Below are 21,084 nucleotides of genomic sequence, written 5' to 3'. Positions count from 1 at the left end.
TGTACATAATGTAAAAGAAGTGTGCAAAAGTTAACAAATTATACTGAATGCAAAGGAATATTTAAATCCTGTACACCTAGTTTTTGATCTGGTAATGTAGTTCTGAGGTTTGGATAGAGAATCTTCCAGCACTGACTTGAAGAGCTGTTTCTTGTGGTAATGAATTTAGGCAGACATCGCATAATGAACATAAGCATTGAGTTATAGTTAAGAACATAATCAACTATATCTCTTAAGATAGGATGGATTTAAATAAATTAACTGCTTTCCTGAGTTGGAGACTAAGCTCTAAAACTTAGGTTTGCTTTCTGTTTTGACTCCTAGCCCGTAATTTGAATACAAATATTAAAGTGAGAATGACTATGTTATGTCTTATTTAGCACAAAATCACTCTCTTATCATTCCAATTGACTTTACACTGGAAAATTACTATGATGCATCTTACTGCCAAACTATTTTAGATTTATTTGATTTAGCTGTTCTTTGATGAAAAGCTTGTTATCAAACTTAGTGCTCAGCTGCATTTCGTAAACTGTGAAATTTTGTAAACAGGAATGACCGGTACTTGCCCAGGTGGTCTGTGAACATTCAGAAGTTCAAAGTTTTGTGTGACTTTGGATATTTACCCAGTACTGAGAGTTAGTGAGTCATTTTAGAATGAGAAATGGAACTGTAATTTGGCAAAGTAGAAAGGAGTTCCAATGAACCTTCAGATAGATAGCAACTTGGGAATGGATGAAAAAGTCCAGAGAGGAACCTTCCTGATACCTGGCTGATTGTTCTGCAAAGACTAAAGCCTTTCAATTACTATCTTTTATTCTGAATGAAGTGGCAGAGATGAAGACATGAAAAATGGAAAGATAAACTACTTGCAAGTCTATTCTAGTAAGAAGATATGCAATTTTTGTTGTCCCTGATAATTATTGGCTTACCTTGCTTACCTGCTTCTACATTTCTTCAGCCTTTACATGGGAAGGTTCAGACAGTAATTTTTTATAACTGTATATGTACCTTGTACAATTCTTCCAGTGGACAGGATTCATTCTGGAAACTGAGTCAGTGTTGTCAGAAACTAATGCTTTAGAAATCTGCAACATCAGCCATCAGAAAGGTGGTTCATATCTCCCCATATCAAGTTTATTTGCATAAATGAACAACTTTATTTCCTGAAAGAAATAAACTGAGAATGAAGTTGGTAGTGGCAGAAGGCCACTGCAAGAAACAAAAGAGATTTATCTACTGACATCATAATAATCATCTTAATTACTGAAATGTATATCAGTTGTGTTTAAATGAAATCTGATTTTTTATCCTCTTAAATGTACATAAGCTTCATACTTCCTGAAAACTTTCAGAAGGCCGGTCCCACAGTATTTCCTTCCAATCTTCTTTCTACTCTTTCATTTTACTGCTATTTGTGGGGAAGGAAAGACTATTTGTCCTAGTTATTTTCATTTCTTGTTTCATGTGTGATTTAAGTTCTTGGAAAGGTTAAATGCTGTTTACTATGGAAAGGAGATAATTGTAGAAGTATCATGCAATTTTACCTTTCTACATGGGTGTTGGAGCTTTCTCGTTTTACAGCTTTCAGTACAGTTTCAGACTATTTGACTAAATCACAATTAATTGGAGAAAATTCCATGGTGATATTGTGGACAAGACACCAGAAAACAATTACACACGTTGACTTCCAACTCTCTTGTGTTGGGGTGAATATCCAATTAATGTGTGTTAACTCAGCATGCTATCTACATTTCTTCTCTTACCTTCATCTTCATACCAATTTAAGTCTAAAAGTTACCTGGTAATATTGTTGAAATATACTCTTTCTTCATCCAGAAGCTGATTTAACTTTTAGTACAGGCCAATGATTTCATCATATGGGTGACTGTAGTTGCGAAATAAGCTTAGATGATCTTTGTCTTATATCTTTTGGAAAACTTCAGGGTTAGTTGAGCAGTCATACTTCTGACTCTATTTTATGTGTTTTATTAACCTCCAGAGCTTATGTGGAAAGAGAAAAATACTTAAAGATTATTTTTTCTCTGACTGAGTTTAGAGAAGATCCTGTGCTTTATTAGGCTTCTTGTTTGAAAGGTTTTTTCTACATCTTATTTATTTCTATACTATTGCCAATAATCCTAGAGGTTTTCTATATATGTAAAATCCTGGTATTCATATCACCAAGAACTGCAAAAGTTAATATGTATATCAAGATCTGTATCTCAACACACGAGTTTCTAAATAGCAAAGCCAAAAATTATAAATGACTGAAACCATGTACTGTAGCTATGCCCACTTACCTTATATGCTAATTAGTAGTTTGTCATTTGAAAGCACATTTCAATTTGTATTTCTGTGTTAGTGTGGCTCACTGAAAAACTTATGTAGATGCTAGTTAAGACTAAATAGGAACTTACTACTAAGGCTAGCAAGACATAAATGCCCACTGTCATAAACATCCAAGTATACCAGCTACACACCTGAAGGACAGGAGAAAAGAGAGGTTATTGTGTTATTGTGGGCTCTTATTTATAACTGAAGCCTGGCAGTGATTGTCAGGATATCCATCACAAAGTGTCCTTGGTGGATTCAGGGTTCTACTGAAGCCTATGAGAGCCCATGTTAGAAATCAGGTAAGCAGCCAATGTTCACTGATGCCCAGGGCCTTTCATACCTGGGTTTGTGTTTTGATTTTCATCTCTTTGTATTTGATTAATTGCTTTCAGCCAACAAAATATGTTTATTTTATTTTTTCAAATCCCTGTTCTAATTAATCATGGGATTCAGAAATATGGAAGTTATATGTTAAAAATAAAACATTCATAAAAAAAAAATTTAACATGTTAGAGGATATCCTGTAATGATGAAATCAGAAGAAGTTATTGAGATGTAATGGTACAAAATCCAAACATTATGTGGGAGTTACTCTCCACTTAATGCAACTTATCTACAAATTTAGAAGAAGAAATGAGATTTCGTTCCTAGTATACAGGTTAAATTAAATTATACTCAACAAAGATGCTGAACAGTATGTTTCTTATCATCCACAAAGCAACATGTATTTGACCAGTTTAACTGTTCAACATGAAGCAGTGGTGGGTACCAAACTAACAACCCCAACCACCCAATTCTTCAGGAGCATTTAAAATACATGCTGAAGCTTATAACATTTTGTATGAAGTAGAATAATTTTAAATGTTTTTTTCTGGTTTCCTATTTGTAAGAAAATATTTCTCTGCAAAATAACACATAGATTATTTGTTTATTTTAATAAATAATATGTAATGAAAAAATGGTGTTAAAATTATGCAGAAGGATGGTCACAATGTATAGCTGGAGTACAAATGGTGATTCAAATAGCTCAATTTTATAGTTAGATCTGAATTTGTAAACTCCACTAAGGTAAATTTGCTAAGTATTTATTATTATGTTCATTATACTACTGTTACTTCTGCTTAAAATGGTAGAGGCCTTTTTTTAGATTCAGTTTGTAGATCTACTTGTACCTCAATTAAAATAGCATCTATATTTATGAAGTGAGTTTGACCTTTCATATTAGCAGTAGAAAATACCTCTTCCTTATTCATTTACTTCATCTTCATAGACAAAAGTGGAATTATTTTGTTATTTATAGACATCTCTAAAGACCATGGTCTTGTCATTTCCCTGTTTACACGGGCTGTGATGAAATAGGCCCAATGGCAATATTGTAAATAAAACAGCTCCAAGGAATGATCTCCAGCACTGAAAGCTGATAATATCAAATGGGGGGCTCTGTCACATGCTACTCATTGACATCATGATCTAGAGGTCCCAAAAACTCATCTTTCCCTCACCCTATTACTCCTTCTTCCTGAAACCAAACTCAATGCTGTGCACTAGCAATTTTAAGATTTAAATAACACTTATTTCCTGCTGGGTCAATAAAGCTGGAGTGAATATTGGACTTTAATGCCCATTAATAAATTATTCTTTAGGGTCTATGTTATATTTCCAAACATTCCAAATATGTTTTTCTAGGTGTTTTTAAGACGGTAAGATGATTTTTTGTGGTTGTTTCAGAAACTTATGAACTTATTTTTCTTTGGTAAAAACACTTTGTCTTTTGTAAATAAATGGAATTGGCCAGATCTTCAGCTCACATAGGTGCTTGTCACTCCAAAAAAGTTATCTAAGGATAGTTGTATTTAAATTTTATGGAAAAGTAATCTAACATTTCGTTCTAATGTTTTCTGTTTGGTTCAGAAGATGAAAACAGCATCTCCATGTCTTGAGATAACACCTCATAGGGACAGATCAGACCCACTCCCTTGGTGATACTGTTCAAGAGTGATCTCGATCTGCCACCAGAAGTGCACTAAAATGCAACAGTTCAATACACACCCATCTACTCAATTTAAAGCTTTTTAATGGAATGTCAGTCAATTACACCGTTATAATCCATACCTTACTACAAAGTACTACACACATGCATTTTAAGTAGCACATGTTCATAACTTAAACCATTTTCCTTTCTAGAAACCATTACATCTAAGGAATCAATTGTGATTATGGCAAAAGCCACAAATTATTTATTATTTAATATTATTATTTCATTGCTAATTAAAAAAAAAATCATCACCCTCCTATCTGATTTTCCATTTAATATTTTCTATTTTCCCAACATTAAATACTTTTCCGTGGTAAAGTAATTCTCCCCTATCTTAATGTTACCTATCAGAGGATTTGAGTATTTTCCAAAAATTAATTAGATTCACAACAACTCAGCAATCTCATTTACTCTTAACCTCACCCTTTCCACCATGATCCGTGTCCTATTTTCTTCTTCATAGCTGTTCATATAGTGACTCTGAGGATACTAATTTGAAGTGGGTTTTCAGCTTTGTTCTGAAAGCTGAGAAAATTGCAGTCAATCTAATGTCCTCTGACAGGGAATCTGAAATCTTTTGTTCTGTTTATTGAATTAGCCTATCTTCTACTCCCATGAGCTTTGCTTTCCGATTGATAGATTCATGATTAATACAAAAGAGAACAACTGAGGATGACAGTCTCCTTATGTATAAATATATTCTGCAGCACATAGGGAAAAACATTTCTTACAGGACTTTCACAGATAGAGACCACATCTTCAGCCTGACCATTTTAAAGGATAACAACAGTCAGTGTTTGTTGTACTTCTGTTGAAGTAATATAAATTTCAGTCATTCATTCAGGTAGTTTTCAATGAAAAAGCCAGGACCTGATCATAAGATAACAGGCTCAGGTATAGCTTTGTAGTCAACCTTAGGTGGGAAAAGGCATTTTTCAAAATTTTTAACTGTTCAGTCATTCTATGATTGAATGCCAAGCTATCCAAATGAACTGCTTTGGTGCTCTAGCTAACGTGAGAATCCATCACTATAAGGGGATAGGTTGGAAGATGATAGCTTTAGCAAATTTAACTCAATAGTCTCTTTTTGTCATTTTCTATCTTGATAGAATGTGAATTTGTACAATTTCTGAATTTTGAGAGCTGATTCATGTGAGACACTGGGACAAATGAAAGCTGAGAACATTTTTGAGATAAATAAACAATATGGTGGAACTATTGACACAGCAAAGATTTTGGACAATAAAAGTTATTCCCCAATGAAAATAACCCTGCCAATAGAAGTATTTATGTTAAAGATGTTTCTCAAAATAATTTTGAGAAAATCCTCAGAACAAAAAAAGAAAAACAAACAAAAGAATAAATATAGCATGCATTCCTTCAATTTTCCTTGTATTCGTGTAAGAAGCGGTGTGGTTCTCTTAGAGAATCAAATACAAAATTCTATTGATTTCTTTTATTATTGAATAGAAATTATGCAGCATTAGGGAATTGATGTCCATATCACATTTTTAATTTGCTGTATAGGATATTTGAGATGTGTGCACAACATCCCACTATTTGTTTGTAGAAGCAAATTTGAAGTATTTCAGGGAACATATGCATTATATATTAAATACTTAAAGTTCCAGGTAAATAAGCACTCACATTTGCCATCAATTTCAAAGGTCTACAAGTAGACTTTGTGCACAATTTAAAATGAAAAATGTGTATTACATACATCTGACCTTTTTCATTTAAAATACTATTCTGCCTAATCTAAATTATATATGGTTTGGATTTTACTGTATTAAATGATTGTAGGTGGAAGGATGAATATATGTAACATTTCTTCACAATATATATTTATTGGCATTCAAGCAGGTTTTTTTATCAATACTTATTGTACCAAGTGTGACATTGTGTCAGGAACCCTGAAGTATTTCAGCATATATGGCTAGTAATATAGCTGTTTAATGCCCATTAATATTTTTAAAGGAGGAGTGAAATAATATGATAAGGCCCTATTCTAGGGAAGAAATACAGAGTTAGTATCAGAGCATTGGTTGGGGGAGAGGGTTTGGCTTGCAGTTTTCTGGGGTTTGGGGGGTATTTTGGAGGGGGATTACTATTTTGAGATAAAATCCAAATATATTAATTTAAAAACAATTTTATTAGCATGTTTTTATCAACTTGGCTCAAATGCAATCTTTAGTTGTTTAAACTGAAAACTTAAGTTGCTAAATGAAAGCACATTCACTTGCTGCAAGTACTCATTTAGAAACAAAGCAGCATGTGTTAAAACCATATAAATAAGAAATGGTTGTCTGACATAGGAAACTCTTAAAATGTATTTCTGGAAGACATTGCTGATGATGCTGAAGTCAATAGAATTATTTATTTTTTCTTTGTTAAAGCAATGTGATTTCCTTCAAAATAAGCTGCATGTCACTAATCCTTCTAAAAGTAAAGTGGCAGATTTTAGAACTATACTTGGAAAGGGAAGAATGATTGCATTCTGATTTGCATTAATGTAAAAAAAATCACTACATGAAGAAGAAGTTAATCTCACTCCTATTAACACATCACCCATGAAAATGAAATCATGGCATTTGATCTTGCTCTCAGTGAATTCAGTGTATTGAGTTTAATAGAAAGCCAACCTCATCACAGCTAAGTCCAGCACTGGCCCTGCTACTCTAATTAGACTTCAACAATATTAGTTTCTTTTTTCCCTCATCTTTTTACTTCATTTCCTTTGACTGGAGTGCAATTTCACCAAAATGTAGTAGACTAATCATTAACTGGCAGCAGCACAGAGACTGAAACTTTAAATTGACAATCACAGCAGTAGAATACTAGGGATTTATAGAAGCATAACCATTTCTTCTGCTGGATGTGTGATAATTGTTTTTCTGCTCATTTACATCCAAAAGTAATTAAGCTCTACAACAAAACTATGTACTATAGTACTGGTGCAAAGTCTGCTGTTTGGAGGTTATGCAGAAATTCCATGAAAACATCACAGTGGGAACTGTTGTTCATTTGCATTGTCACTTCCTAAAAATTTGCAGAAACATACCCTTGAAAGAATTAGGTCACACAAAATGTGGCCTAAGGGCTTCTCCTTTCTGTTTTCCCCAGTGGAGTTCTGCAGCTGATGCGATAAAAACTGTTCTACATCAATAATTTTTTGAGTTTATGTTTCCTAAAAAATTTATTTCGCTTATGGAAATAAACCAATGTTATCATTCAGTGGGAAAATTTCCTTTTCTTTCCTTCCAGACATGATTTCTTGATACAAATGCAGTGGTGTTACAGTTCACGTAAAGTTGTATAATAAAAGTTGGCAACTCTAATATCTTCTGAACCTTCTTTAGACAATTATACTTAAAACCATGCATTAAAAATGAATGTCATAGTACTGTAAGAAAATGATTACAGGAAGCTTTGCTTTTCCTGGATATTAAAAATTACATATAAACAAATACATGTTCAAAGTTGAGGAATTTTCTTTCTCATGATATTTTTTACTGAAGTCTCACAGTGTTTCATGGTCATGTGTGCCTTTTGCTTTTAGAAGTGTAATGGATAGCTGTTGTTTTCTGGTACTATTGATAATGTGAAAAAAGCTACGAAATAACAACATAGCTAGTGCATTTCTTATTGAAAATAAGCTAATGAATCACTGTAGTGGGCAGAGAAAAGCTAACTCCCTCTCTCTCATTTACTTTTCTGAAACTCATTGATTTACATGGTGAGGCATGACTATCACTGGCAGCAGTATTATACCCTTGATTTCTTAATACTTTGTATATGCTTGTTTCATTAGTTAGGAAATGCTTTGATATAAATAAAAATTCTTTAGTCCTGATTTTTCAATCACTTACAAATTTTCGTGACAGTTTCCTGAGTCAGGCCAATATCTGCTTATGATACAAAACCCAGCATTTTATATAGCATGAGCTTTATCTTACTGGGAAAATTTGCATGAATTTTGTTGAATTCCGCTTTCCAAAGCTTCTCATATATGTACTTAAATATTTTCTTCCTGTATTTTGTCCTCCTTTTTGATTTCATATATTTTGGGGGATGTTTATTCTATGGCAATATCTCACTTAGCTTACAATAGTATAGATGATTCTAACATCTCATTTATGCTTGTTCACTTTGTCTTATGGTCCTAGAAATTTTTCCTTGAATATTCAGAGGTATCACATGTAAGTACAACACAGAAAGATCATCTTTATATAATTGATATAAATTGTGCAATACAACAATATCTTTAACTGTTATTAAAATATAAATAAATAGACAAGGAATAAGCTTTGGATCATTTATTATATCTGTAAAAACATAAACAGCCATAAATAAATGAAGATAGATTCAGAATAACCATCTGTTTGGAAGTTAGTTCAAGTCAAAACACTTAAAAATTGGCACTGTAGACAGTATTCACATAAATATGTATTTAGACATTTAAATATCTAGCTTCATGTACAGATGTTCTGATTCACTGCAGTCTTCATTTGGGAACTGCTAAAGGCTCAGGATCGACCCCCTCAGGTGGCTGCTGAAAATTGGATTCAGGTGCTAAATTTTGTGTTTCTCTGAAATACTGGCACAAGTTTATAGCCTGACAATAGGTCTGTCTCCACAGCTGCTTCCTTGCCACATTGTAAGGTAGAGGTCACATGAGCCTTTCTCTGTGAGTTAATAATTTGATAATTAGGTGAAATCTCCCTGATCATGAAAGATGAAGATTTGAAACCACATAGTCTGGGCTTTTTCCTGCTTCCTGGGAGGGTGCTTCATCACTACGTTTTCAAATTATGAAAACTAAGGCAGTCATTTCTGCCCTTGCTCTCTTTTTTTTTTTTTCCTGCCTTAAAAACACCAGGCTTAATGGGCTATAAGGTTATTCTTTTCTGTAAATCTTTCCCACCCGCCACCTCAACTCACATAACTTTTAAACTCATTGTCCAAATTCAGTCAAACTGAAAAAGGGGCAGAGCTTCTAGAAAAATAGAAGGATTACCCTATGTCTGGGTAGGAGAAAGGGATCCAAATTCATGTCCTGGTGAGAGAACTGTTGGTAGGGTATGTAAGAAATACAAGGTGTCAAAACTTGCCTTAGCTCATACCCTCTATTAGCTGGTAGAACTCGTGGGAAACAAGTTGTCATTGTAAAGAGGTGTAGTGCAAAATCAGCACACATCCATGGGAAACAGGCAACACTAGAGTTTCCTGACAAAACTTGCTTTTAAAGAAATCATTCGGTCTCACGCAGAAGGAATGGCAATAGCTATCTACCATCAGGAAAGCTCCTGGGCTGTTGCTCCAGGCCAAATGCAAATATTTAAGTTAGAGAAAAAGTCTTCTGCTCCCTGTTCCCCACTGGCTACCTCTGTGAGACTCACTGATCAGCCCTTCACTCACTTGAACATTGCTCTTGGGAATCCAGCTCCTACTATATGCTGAGAGGTAAGTTTAATGCAGCACTACCAAGTCTCCTGCAAAGCCCACAGGTATTAAGTGTTGCAATTCCTGACATGGTCTAAATTTCTGTTCTGGCTGTAAAAGATTTATACCACAGTATTGGTGCCCTGTGTCTAATTCTGCCTGTTTTCACAGTTGTCTTCTGTGGATACGTGAAGTTAAGTCAGTCTGTTGGCTGAAAATTGTGAGTGCTATTGTTCCTCTCCTATAAAATCAAGTTCTTAGCTTCTCGTGCCATTTCCCCTACAGAACTAGAACCATAACCCCAGTTTAAGCCATTCTGAGCTGCTAGATAGAGATAGATTACAAGGGCAAAGATATGTAAATAAATTAATATTAGCCTGACTTCTTCAGTGTCTCCTCAGGACTCAGTGACAGTGGTTATACTCTCTGCCAGACATCTATCAGCAGTTTCTGGAACTGTTGAGGCAGATGGCTGAGGCACTAGATCTGATAACAAGCATGCCTGAACTTACTGACTTTTCTGCATTTTTTGATATTAGGTATAGAGAAAAGTTTATGCCTCTGTAAAATGAGGATATGACAAAAGCAAGAGATTTCTGGGTTACACTTTTAATTTTTTTCTTCCTTTTTTTTTTTTTTTTTAATCTATACAATTAAAGGAAAAGAAGACAGTAGGAGAGGTCTCTCAAGTGCTGGGAGGCTGTTGGTATCTCTCTTCTCACACACTGGTAACAGCTTCAGTTCACCTCCTCTATCTTATGAAGTCAATTCTTTAGCTGATACACACCTTCCTGTAAGAGCTCTATGCTTGTGTTAATACAGCTGACATTCCATTCTAATCATTTCCCAAGCAAACTTGGGAGTAAGTAGGTAAGTAAGTAAGATTCTTACTCATAACTGTAAAGCAAAGATTCTGGGCTCTAGTAACAGATGTGCAGATAAGCCTATCTGCCCTTTCACCATGTTTTGCTATAGAATTACAGCAGAAAGTCAACAGGCTCAGATATAACATGTTAATTGGCATCCAGTGGGATATTTCTAGTTACACTGTGGAATTATTATGCTAAATCATAATGCATATATTCTTACAGTTAGAACCTTTATGAAGCATACTTCAGAAAATTAACTAGCCAAAGGAATGTCCTTGGCTTCCCTTCCTCCACTTTCAGCCTTTGTTTGTCTTATACTTCTCCCATGTCCACATTCTTCTCCCTGGGACAAGAAATGTTGATTTTACTTATCAGTCAAGGACCCAAATCTTTGGCTGTGTTAGGACAAGTAATTCAGGAGGACCTTTCCAGATACCACCAGCCAGTGATGACATTTCTTGGTGACTCATGAATTTTCCTTACATTATTTTATTGAGACTAACGTATGTTATTCTTTTCCCTTAAAATAACATCATTGTTTCCTTCAAAATCACAATTCTGCTCTAGCTGCTGTTGTCCAAAAATGCAGATTTTTTCTCTGATGCAGAATTTTCTCTTAATCTTGAGGTACTCCTTCCATGGGTACCAATTCAGCAGCAGTGCAGCTGCAGAGCTGGGTCAGAAACCTGTAAACTCACTGCAGCCATTAGCATTAAATATTATAGAAGTTGAAACAGCCATCTGTGGTCTGCTGGAGAAAAGTGATAAAGGAATTTTGTGAGATGTTACTTCTTTTCCTCTGAAGGCTGTTCCTATCCACTGAGCAATAAGCATATTAGGAAAACTTGAAGAGAATATTAATATTTCCTACTTAGATATGCCATACGGACTTCTAGGTTATCTTTGCAAGATGTCCCAAATTTATCTAAAAACCCCCTTCATTAATTTCCTTCATAGGAATGGACATTTCATTGTTATTAATGTAAAGCTGATTACAATGTGTGCATGTGCTCTCACATCACCCAAGTGTGAGAAAGCATATTTAAGTTGCCATGGAAGAATTTTCTTGACAGCTTTTTACTTTTGCACTTCATTATAATGCATGAAAATGCAAACTTCAAATATTCAAGCATGATGTGCTCTGCTGTGCTATAGAACTGATTTCTTGGCTGTTTTAAAGCTCAAGGCCAGCTTGAGCTGACCAAGAGCATTCAGCCATATCACTTGCCTCTTCTCTTGCCTCTTCCTCGCTGACCTGACATGCATGTGTGTGTGTGTGTGTATGAGCTGTTCTCCTTTGGAGGCTGAGCAGCTGTAGGCTTGTCAAGCACCAGGGCTGGAAGGACTGTAAGATGAATGAATGATGAATAGGGAATTAAGGCTGGTGTTACAAGACATAGCATGCTTTAGCAATGTTAGAGGACAAAAATGGTCATATTTTCCAGGATTGGCTGGAGAATGATAAATGACAAAAAACTCTTGTGCTTCAAAATGAAGCACATGGCAGCAAATCAGAATAGCAAACGCTCAAATGACCACTGCAGAGGAGATGAGATTATTGTAACTACTTCACTGCCTATAGATACATGATATGTGCAGCAGTTTCAGACAAGCAACTACAAATTCACCTGAGAAGCAAAGGTGGTTTTTTTTAAGCATAACTGTTTAGGTTCACTGCTTTTGTAATGAAGTGGAAGGATATTAAGAGAAGTATTACAAAGTGAACCAGAAGCGCTGCATTGTTAGCAGTTGGAGGTTGTCACTGTTATGACACTTGTATGATCAGTGTTAACCAGGCTCCAAATCACAGTGCTCAGCATGTCATGTATCCTCTTTGCACACAGAAAAACCACTTTTACTCCCATGTGTAGCTCTAGAACAGATGTTTAAAGGTCTTTTTTTCAACAGCCTTAAGGCTTTATATGCTTCTGGATGATTACAATTCTTCAGGTGTAAGAAATTCAAGAAAGAGCAGTAGTTTTTTCCTATATCTATTTATTATATATTACTTGATACAAATATATGTTAATAAAAATAAATATAAATTAATATAATATATAATTAATATCTATTATATATTTATATATTTACATGCATAAATATATATTTATATATATTCATACATGCCAACAATAAAATTGTGTCATGAACACGGGAAGTCAGAAAAATATATTAATTCTTACTCTTATTGCTAAGACCTTTGCTTGTTTTTTATTTTTATCAGAAAAAAAAATTCTATCTGGAGTGGAAGAAATAACCTTTAGTTAATAGTTTCTACTGGAATATCTCCATTTTCTTAAAACAATTAAGAAAAGTAATAATGTGTAATAAAATAAATATATGGGATATATTAAAATATTTTTATTTTAAAATATTTTAGCATATGTCAATACAAATTTTACCTTAAAAAACTGCTAATCATTTTCCATCCTATTGTTTTTATATGCACTTATTTTATGCAATTACTTCATTTTTACAAACAAATGTATTTAGGCCTCACTAAAATGCTTGTGTTTTAATAACACTGTGACCCCTTTGTGAAAACATCAGGAGCACATTTTGATAAACACAGCCTAGAGTCTGTGATATCTATAGTGGCACAGTAAATTATTTTATATAAAATAGTAAAGAAAGTAATCCTATAAACATTGTATAAGTGACAAAACAAAAGGTTTTGCTGTGTATTGCAAAAGGGTGTCAGTCTATAAAATCTTAATAAGTGCTCTAAGTCAGGTTACTGACACGTAAATATCCTCTATCACCTGGCACTGGGGTAATTTAGAGAAGAAGAAGATAGAGTGTTTTCCAGTTGAGAGTCACTAATGAAATACTTCTTTTTCACTTATATTTTTTCACACTTAGTTCAGATCCCTAAGGTTAAAAAAAAATCAGTATGAATGTGGTGTATGTGCAGTTTCTACATTTTTTTTTCAAAAGGCTTCAACTTAATTCAAAAGCCATGAATCTGCAGAAATACCACACCTAGGGGACACAATTTCCTTTCTCTTTTTATCTATTTTGCATTCCTGTAAGACTACACATTATAATACATTTTAGTTGTATAAAAATTAGCTTTTTTCTGTTCGCATGAAAAGCTGTTATGAATTCAAATTTATGCTTTCCTTAATGTAAAATATATAGCTGTTAACTAGCTTTTGATAAGTATTTATTTTTATGTCCTTCAAAAAAAGAAAGCAAATTCACATAATAGGAAGGCTATTTTTTATCTATAATATGAATTAATTCAACTGAAAAACAAAGGAAGAGTAATCTGAATATCCAATTCATTTACATATATATATATACATACATATATATATATACACACATATATATATATAGAAGAAATATAAAGACACACCAGAAGGAGATATCCTGATCCTTATAGTACTGATACCTGTGGAGCAGGATGTTCCTTTTATACCTGGCTTGAGGATAAAATAGCACACTCCAGTTTCAGTGCTAGTTGTCCTTTAAACTGCTTAAATTCTATCCTTGTCCTACAGCAATGAAAGAAATCTAGGCAAATCCACACAGTCATTCATAGCTTTCATCTCCTTGTCCTTTCTCAAATCACTGCTAAAACACCCTCTGTTGACTTCAGGCTCTTGCTTATTTAGCTTAATTAGGGAAGAGTGAAACTAGAAAACTGGCAGCTTTAGGCATATTCAGCAACCTGGAGGCATATCTAACTGCTTGCTCCCATTATTTTGATGAGAAATTTTTAATGCATTGCCCTATTTTCATATGGTCGCATTGCACAGAATCACAGAATACTTAGGGTTGGAAAGGAGATGACATAGTCCAAGGCCTCCTGCCAAGATAGGATTGTCCAAAGGAGGTGACCCAGGAATGTGTCCAGGTGGGTTTGGAATGTCTCCAGTCAGGGAGACTCCATGGCGTCCTCTGGCAGCCTGTTCCAGCGTTCCGCAACCCTCAATGGAAAGAAATTCTTCCTCATGATGAGGTGAAACTTTCCCTGACAAAAAAGGGCTCACCCTTCTGTCACAAAGTTAGGAAAGCAGTCACTGAAATCATTTAGTTCTTGTGCAATTTTTGATGGGCAAATACACTGAATAGACTCCTTAAATGGTAAAGATTTTGAATGGCAAAATTAGACACAACCAATTCCATTAGTACGTGGCAGATGTACAAACATAGCAGCAGTTATTAACACAAAGTAATGGATTACTGAGCTTTTTGCTTGTGAAGAAAAACATAGGGTTCCCCCTTAAAAGCATTTTGGCTGCAATAATAAAAAACTTCCAATTGGTGGAAATAGGATGGATGGCTAAGCATCTTGGGTTTACGTATGTGTGTAACTCAATGTCACAAATTATCTGGTTTAAGTTTGTGTTTCATATTGAACTCGGTGATCTTTGAAGCACTTGAGGACTTTCAGGTTTGTCACTTTGAATTACATTAAAAAATAAATCATGTTTATTCCACACACATGCAAAGATTTGTTTTTCCATGGTTTTAATTCCTTTTGCATTAATTATGCTATATTTGGATGAGAAATTAATGGGATGAACGAACATATTTCACATCAGTCCAGCAAAGCTATGCAAATTTTGCACACACAAACATGATGTCTAACCAAAAAAAAAAATTATTTACTTTGTACTATCTGGCAACTGACAGAACATCAGATTCACATAACTGGCGCAACTCTTGTTGCATGTTAAGCATGATTTGTGACTAATATATTGTTTTGCAATAGTAAATGTTGTCCCAAGGCCAATGAGATATCAGCCTCCAAATTCCATTCCCCTGTTGAGCATACTATTTATCTAAGATTATTTAACTCTACTTTGTTTGATATTGATCTGTAGAACTAACATAGGTAAACTTCAAAGTCTGAATTAATTGGAGAAATTTAAGTACTTATAAAGGAAAAAATATTTGCTTAATTTTTACTGCATTGATATATTTGCTAATAAATTTTGCTACAAAACCTGTGATTTCTTTTTCATTCTTGTACTTCTATTAAAAAAAAAAATAGCAAAAAAATCCCAAAACTTGGGCTTAGAAAGGATTACATGTGATATTGATAACATTTCCTGGAAATGGAAAACTGCAATAACAGCTGCTGTGTTGGCTCCTTTTCAGTTGGATTTTTTGGTTTGTTTGGTTTAGATTTTTGTTGGGTTGTTGATTCTTGTTTTTTTGTTGTTTTTTACTCCAGCAATTTGCAAGTAGTTGCAGCTATCTCTAGTAAGCTTACATCATTAGTAAAACATCATTTCCATGTTTCCTGTCCAATCACAGCACTTCCTCTACTTGCTGACCTGTTGAGTTTCTGAATAGGATTTATAGTAACAGTGCTTTCATTTTACTATAAATGCTTATTTGTGAAATAACTAAAAGCTGGCTGCATATGGAAGATAACTATAGGAAGAATCTATATTTTATTCTAAAGCAAAATGCCTTGAATGAGAATAAAGAAAATCTTTTCTAAGACATGATGAGCTGAAATGTCTCTAAATTAGTATTCTCTTTAAATTCCAAGTTACATGACTTCTTGGATTGAAATATCCTTCCACAGTCTCTGCAGTACTGTAACATTGTAAAGTGATAAACACTCAGCACTAGTGATGAAAAACAGAAAGAAAGCAAGAGTCAAGGAACTCAAGTGTTGATAGTGTGAAAAAATAGGTCTGTGCTTATTCAAAGATTTGGCCTTCTTAGGTTATATTAGGATATTCAGCCTTAATGTTTTAAAGTGCTTTGAAATATATGTGTTAATTTCAGTTTTTAAAATTATGTTTCATTATTTCAAATCAGAGTGTTAATGAAATTTTATTAATTTTTCAGCAAAATTTGTGCCTCTTTCCCTGAAATAAGATTAAGCTTCAAAAAGCAGTGTTATATATGTAGTAATCTGTTACTACCCCAAAAGTTTAGATTTATTTTGTATCAAAAGAGATAATAATTCTCCCTATGACATTTGTAACTCCAGCAAGTCCTCCTGCATGAAACACCTGTTCATATTTAAGGAGTAGCACTCTCCTCCATCACATTTGAAATGTCTGGTGAAGAACTTTGTCAGCCAAGCGGATTTCTGCACCCTTTTCCATTCTGGGATTACTCTGTGCTAAGCAACTGCAGATTCCACCCTGAGCAACCTGGTCTGCCTTTGGAAATGAGGCTGACTTACAGCAGAGCACTTGGACCAGATGACTCCAGAGGTTCCTTCCAACATAAAGTACTCTACATGCTCTTCTTTCCAACACTCTAGCTTTGGGACCAGCCTCCTGGAGGCCAGTTTCCACTTTGTGTGTACATAATCTTGATTTATCCTAAAGCACATTTAAAACTGATGTTCACATTGCTCTGAGCCTTCACAATGGGAACATGGGGTTCTCCGTCTGGGTTAGTAACAACCACAACTCATAACCTCCTGGTGTCTCTTCCTTGCCCTGAGTGGAATGAATTGGAAATGTCCCCCTGTTTCTTAGCAGACAGGAGGGGTTTAGACTCTTACCCTGTGACTTTTCACACGCTTTCAATTAAATGAACAGGGAGACTGAACTACCTCATCGTTCCTGGAGCTGACAATTTCAAAGCTGAGTTCTGAGTCACAGTGATAGGAGTGGTGCAAAGGAGCCTTCCTCTCTCCCCACACTGACTCATCAGGGCTTTCATTTTCCACTCCAGTCAGGAAGCCAACACATTCTATGACAATTAAATGTATCCTAACAAGACTGTGAAAGCTTAATTAAGCTCTGAGCTGTGCCTGAGCAGTGAACTTACATGATGTGAACCCTGACATGGATGCATGTCAGTCTGTAGCTGAAATCAGCTTCCATTTATTTCTTGGTATTGGTGATGACTCCTAGAAGGAAAGAAAGCCCTGAATTTTTCCTCAAAATTTTTTTAATGCTAGCTTGCACTGCTTAACTGCATTTTGTTATGTGACAGGCTCAATCACACTATAGCTGGGATTTTTTATTTTGAAGTAACATTCAGATTAGCATGTTGCATTCCTGTAGTCATTCTAATTGCTGAAAACAGGTGTTGGTATGCTAGGATGAACTGAGCCACTTAAAATGGATTTTTACCATAGTTATATTTTACCATAAATTAGTACTTTCATTGTCAACAGTAAAAGTTGAGAATCATGGTTTGTGACTGATACCTTCCATGACTTGGAAGTCATTTTACCTTTCAGTATCTTTGTTTTTCAAGACTCAAAAGGAAGGAATTATGCTTATCTTTCCAAGTAGTTTTATTGTTTTGTGAACCCAAAAAAGGAAAAAAAAATTTAAAAAGCCCACTCCAAACTTTTATACCAGAGCTTGTTTTTAACTAGTAGCACTTCAAAAATTTCTGCTAAGAATAATTTGTTCCAAGACAAACTGAAATACACAAGTGTGACTTTATACACAAAATTAGTAAAGAAACACTTTCATCAGTAAAGAAAAAGGAATTACATTTGAGTTACAATTTGATTAAAAAGGTTCTCTAAACAATTTGATTAAAAATGTCCTCTAAACATAGGGCTGTCTTCACAGTCACTTCAGAAATTTCTTTTAAATGTTATTCCAATACTAAGCATTGCTCAGATATTTAACATTTGTGGAAAATCTAATATCACAAGATCTATGACATCCCTGCAACAGGTGTATGAAAACCCTGCCTTTAATTTGTGTAAAGTAGGAGCTTTGGAATAATCACCACCAGGAGCAAGATCTGGTATCTGTGAAACACAAGCAACATAATTAGGAGATTAAAAACTCCTCTTTTTGAGGTTTGGCCTGTCTTGAAGTGAAATTAGTGAAATTTAATAAACTAAAAGAATGTCTTGGACACTTCCAGGTGTTAACAAATGTCTAGAGTTAATAGATTTGAGTGAGCTCTAAGGGTTGGTTTACCTTTCTTGTCCACTCCAGGATGCCAAAACTGCCATAGCAGGCTTTTAGTGCATAGAGAGAAACTTGCTCATCCTTCTTTAAAGCAATAATATTTTATATTTGTAGCATTACCCTAGTGAAACTTTAAAATGAAATGACATAGAATACAAATAACACCCGAATTTCTTTAATATCCCAAATCATGAATAGAAGCATGTCTAGACTCAAATACAAACCACCTTTTATAACAAAATTCAAATCCTCCTCTGTTCCCTGCCAAACGCTGAGTTCAGTCCCTGAGGGCCTGAGCAGGGTTTCCTTGGCTACAGCAGCTGGCATCGGGAGGGCAGGGAGTGCCGCTCCTGGCCGTGGTGTGCTGGCTGATTTCATCAGCTAACACAGGTCTTGACAGGTGCCTTTCACTTCACTTTGAGCACCATAAAACCTTTGCTGCATGATTTGGGAGGTTGGGAACTAACTTCTTGATCCAGGAAGGGCTGGGATCAGGGATCCTAATTGTAATCCTCCAGATGTCTCAGTAATCTTTCAATGTATTTCTTCTAAACATAGAAATGACATTTGTTCTGAAATGAGTTCTTGGTGCATGCTGAATTTGCCAGACATTTCACTTTGAGACAAAGATATGACAAATGTGCTTCCTAGCATTTTCATCCTTATTTATTCTTCCTCACAAAGGAGAACTTCATAAAGAGTTTGAATCAGATCCATGTTCACACTTTACATATGCAACATTTTTATGGCTGACAAAGCTGGCTTCTCAGGCAAACTAACATGGAAACAGTCAAACTAGAGAAGGGCATGCTGAAACCCCTTTTCTTCAAAGGCTATTTTTTCCAACTAATCATCATTATTATTACGAATAGATATTTACCCTTAGGTGCATTGGGCAGATCATTCTGACTCATCCATTTAATGGTTGTTGTCCTCTTGGGCTGATGATAATAATTTTTGTATGAAAGCTTTGCTAATTCCTATAAATACATAGGATAGCCATTTTGGTACTTACCAGGTGACATCAATGCTGACATAACCTTTCTAGTATTGTTGGCTGTAGCTTGTGTCATGACACTGGTGTGAATTATGGCTGTCTTGAGGAGGCAAACCTTCATAAAACACAGATGGTCTGTAGGAAAAATATTGTAATGACGGTCTGCACATCACACATTCAGTCTTCCCTTGCAGACTCTTTCCTTTTTCATTGCCTCATAGTCTTAGGTACCTTTTCATCAAGCATCTAAGACATAATTTTTTGTACATACTATATTATAGAATAAAGATTGTTACATGCAATTCTGGAAAATACCTCTGGTACCAGCATTATCACAGCTTCTCATTGGCCTCCCCCAGACTTCCTTAGAAGTGTATCACCATTACTTCCAGACAGCTGATTTTTTTTTTACTACTTCTTTCAAAGAACGATGAAAGCTGTGTAAGCTCATTAGCAGAGCATGTGTGTAGGCTTAAAATTGCAGATAATAGACATATGGTTGGAAAGTCAGTAATTCCTTTATGTATTTGCCAAGACTTAGGTCAAGGTTCAGGGTTTCCTTTGCTCAAACTGGTGAAATCAGAAATACCTCTGTATTCTGGGGAGGGCATACACTGCACATGCAAGACAGGTGATGAGGCACAGTTATCTCAGTTGCCTTCTGCAAGAGCAAGCCATGTTTATTCTAAAATGCACCCAATTGTGATATGCTTTTCTTTTTGCACTACTTTTGTATAAGTCAATCCTTTTACTAATAGTTCTTTGTGTTTTCTATGCACTCTCATAATCTGTTATTCGTAACATTACAGTAAATTCATTGTAATAAATTTTGATGTCACAACCCTGGCTTTTCACATCAGTGAGATTAACAGTTAATGTATTGGAAAATATTTGTGTGCTTAAAAGTAATCATCATAAAAAATAAATTACCTCCTTCCCACTCAAGAAGCACAGTCCTCGCATGTCACATCAGTATTTGTAAAACAATTTCATAAAAAGTGAAGTGACATAAATGTGTGTAAGTAGTCAGATATTTTACAGAAAAATTCATCAAAAGGATGATTTTTGCCCAGGTTCACCAGCTGTTTTGTCATGATCATGGTTCTTCAGTTTTTGCTGGTAACAAAGCCACAAGCCTTAAATCCAGATCTTTGGGCTTAGATCTAGGAGAGAATGTGAGGATTGGTGCAGTTGTACATCTACATGGCATCAGCCTGGGGATCTAGAAGCAACAGTGAGGGCAAAATCTACCCTTGCCTTTGTGTTTGCCCTGTTACAAATGTGAAAGGCCAGCTCTGTCAGAGAAGTTGCACTGTCCTGACAAATGGGTCTTTCTCTGGCTGACTGAGAGTGCCACTGATTGTTTGAGATGTTAACATGGGCACATTGTCACCACTGCCCAGAGTGAGGCCACTGGCTGCTTGCATGTGGACTACCCTACAGCAGTGACAGCTCCCCACTACACCAAACATGGGCTGAGTACATTTTGCTCCTTCCAAATTATTTTTTTATACATGTCTTGGAATATGTAGTCAG

The 21,084-nt window shown here is 35.1% G+C and overlaps 1 protein-coding gene across 10 annotated transcripts in view; it reads left to right on the top strand.

Moving 5' to 3' along the window:
- The window catches only part of PACRG (parkin coregulated), a 215,516-nt gene that overhangs the window by 193,376 nt on the left and 1,056 nt on the right, over window positions 1-21,084 (top strand). Inside the window, exon 6 of one of the 10 annotated variants that reach the window (XR_014954369.1) lies at window positions 1-21,084. This exon is cut by the window's left edge and continues 12,691 nt beyond it. The exons of the other annotated variants lie outside the window; for them this stretch is intronic. The gene's annotated coding sequence lies outside the window, so the exon portion shown is untranslated. 10 annotated transcript variants of the gene reach the window in all.

This window comes from Lonchura striata, chromosome 3 (assembly GCF_050655825.1).
Source record: "Lonchura striata isolate lonStrDom1 chromosome 3, ASM5065582v1, whole genome shotgun sequence".
Classification (NCBI taxonomy): domain Eukaryota; kingdom Metazoa; phylum Chordata; class Aves; order Passeriformes; family Estrildidae; genus Lonchura; species Lonchura striata.
This window is presented reverse-complemented; position numbering and strand designations above follow the sequence as displayed.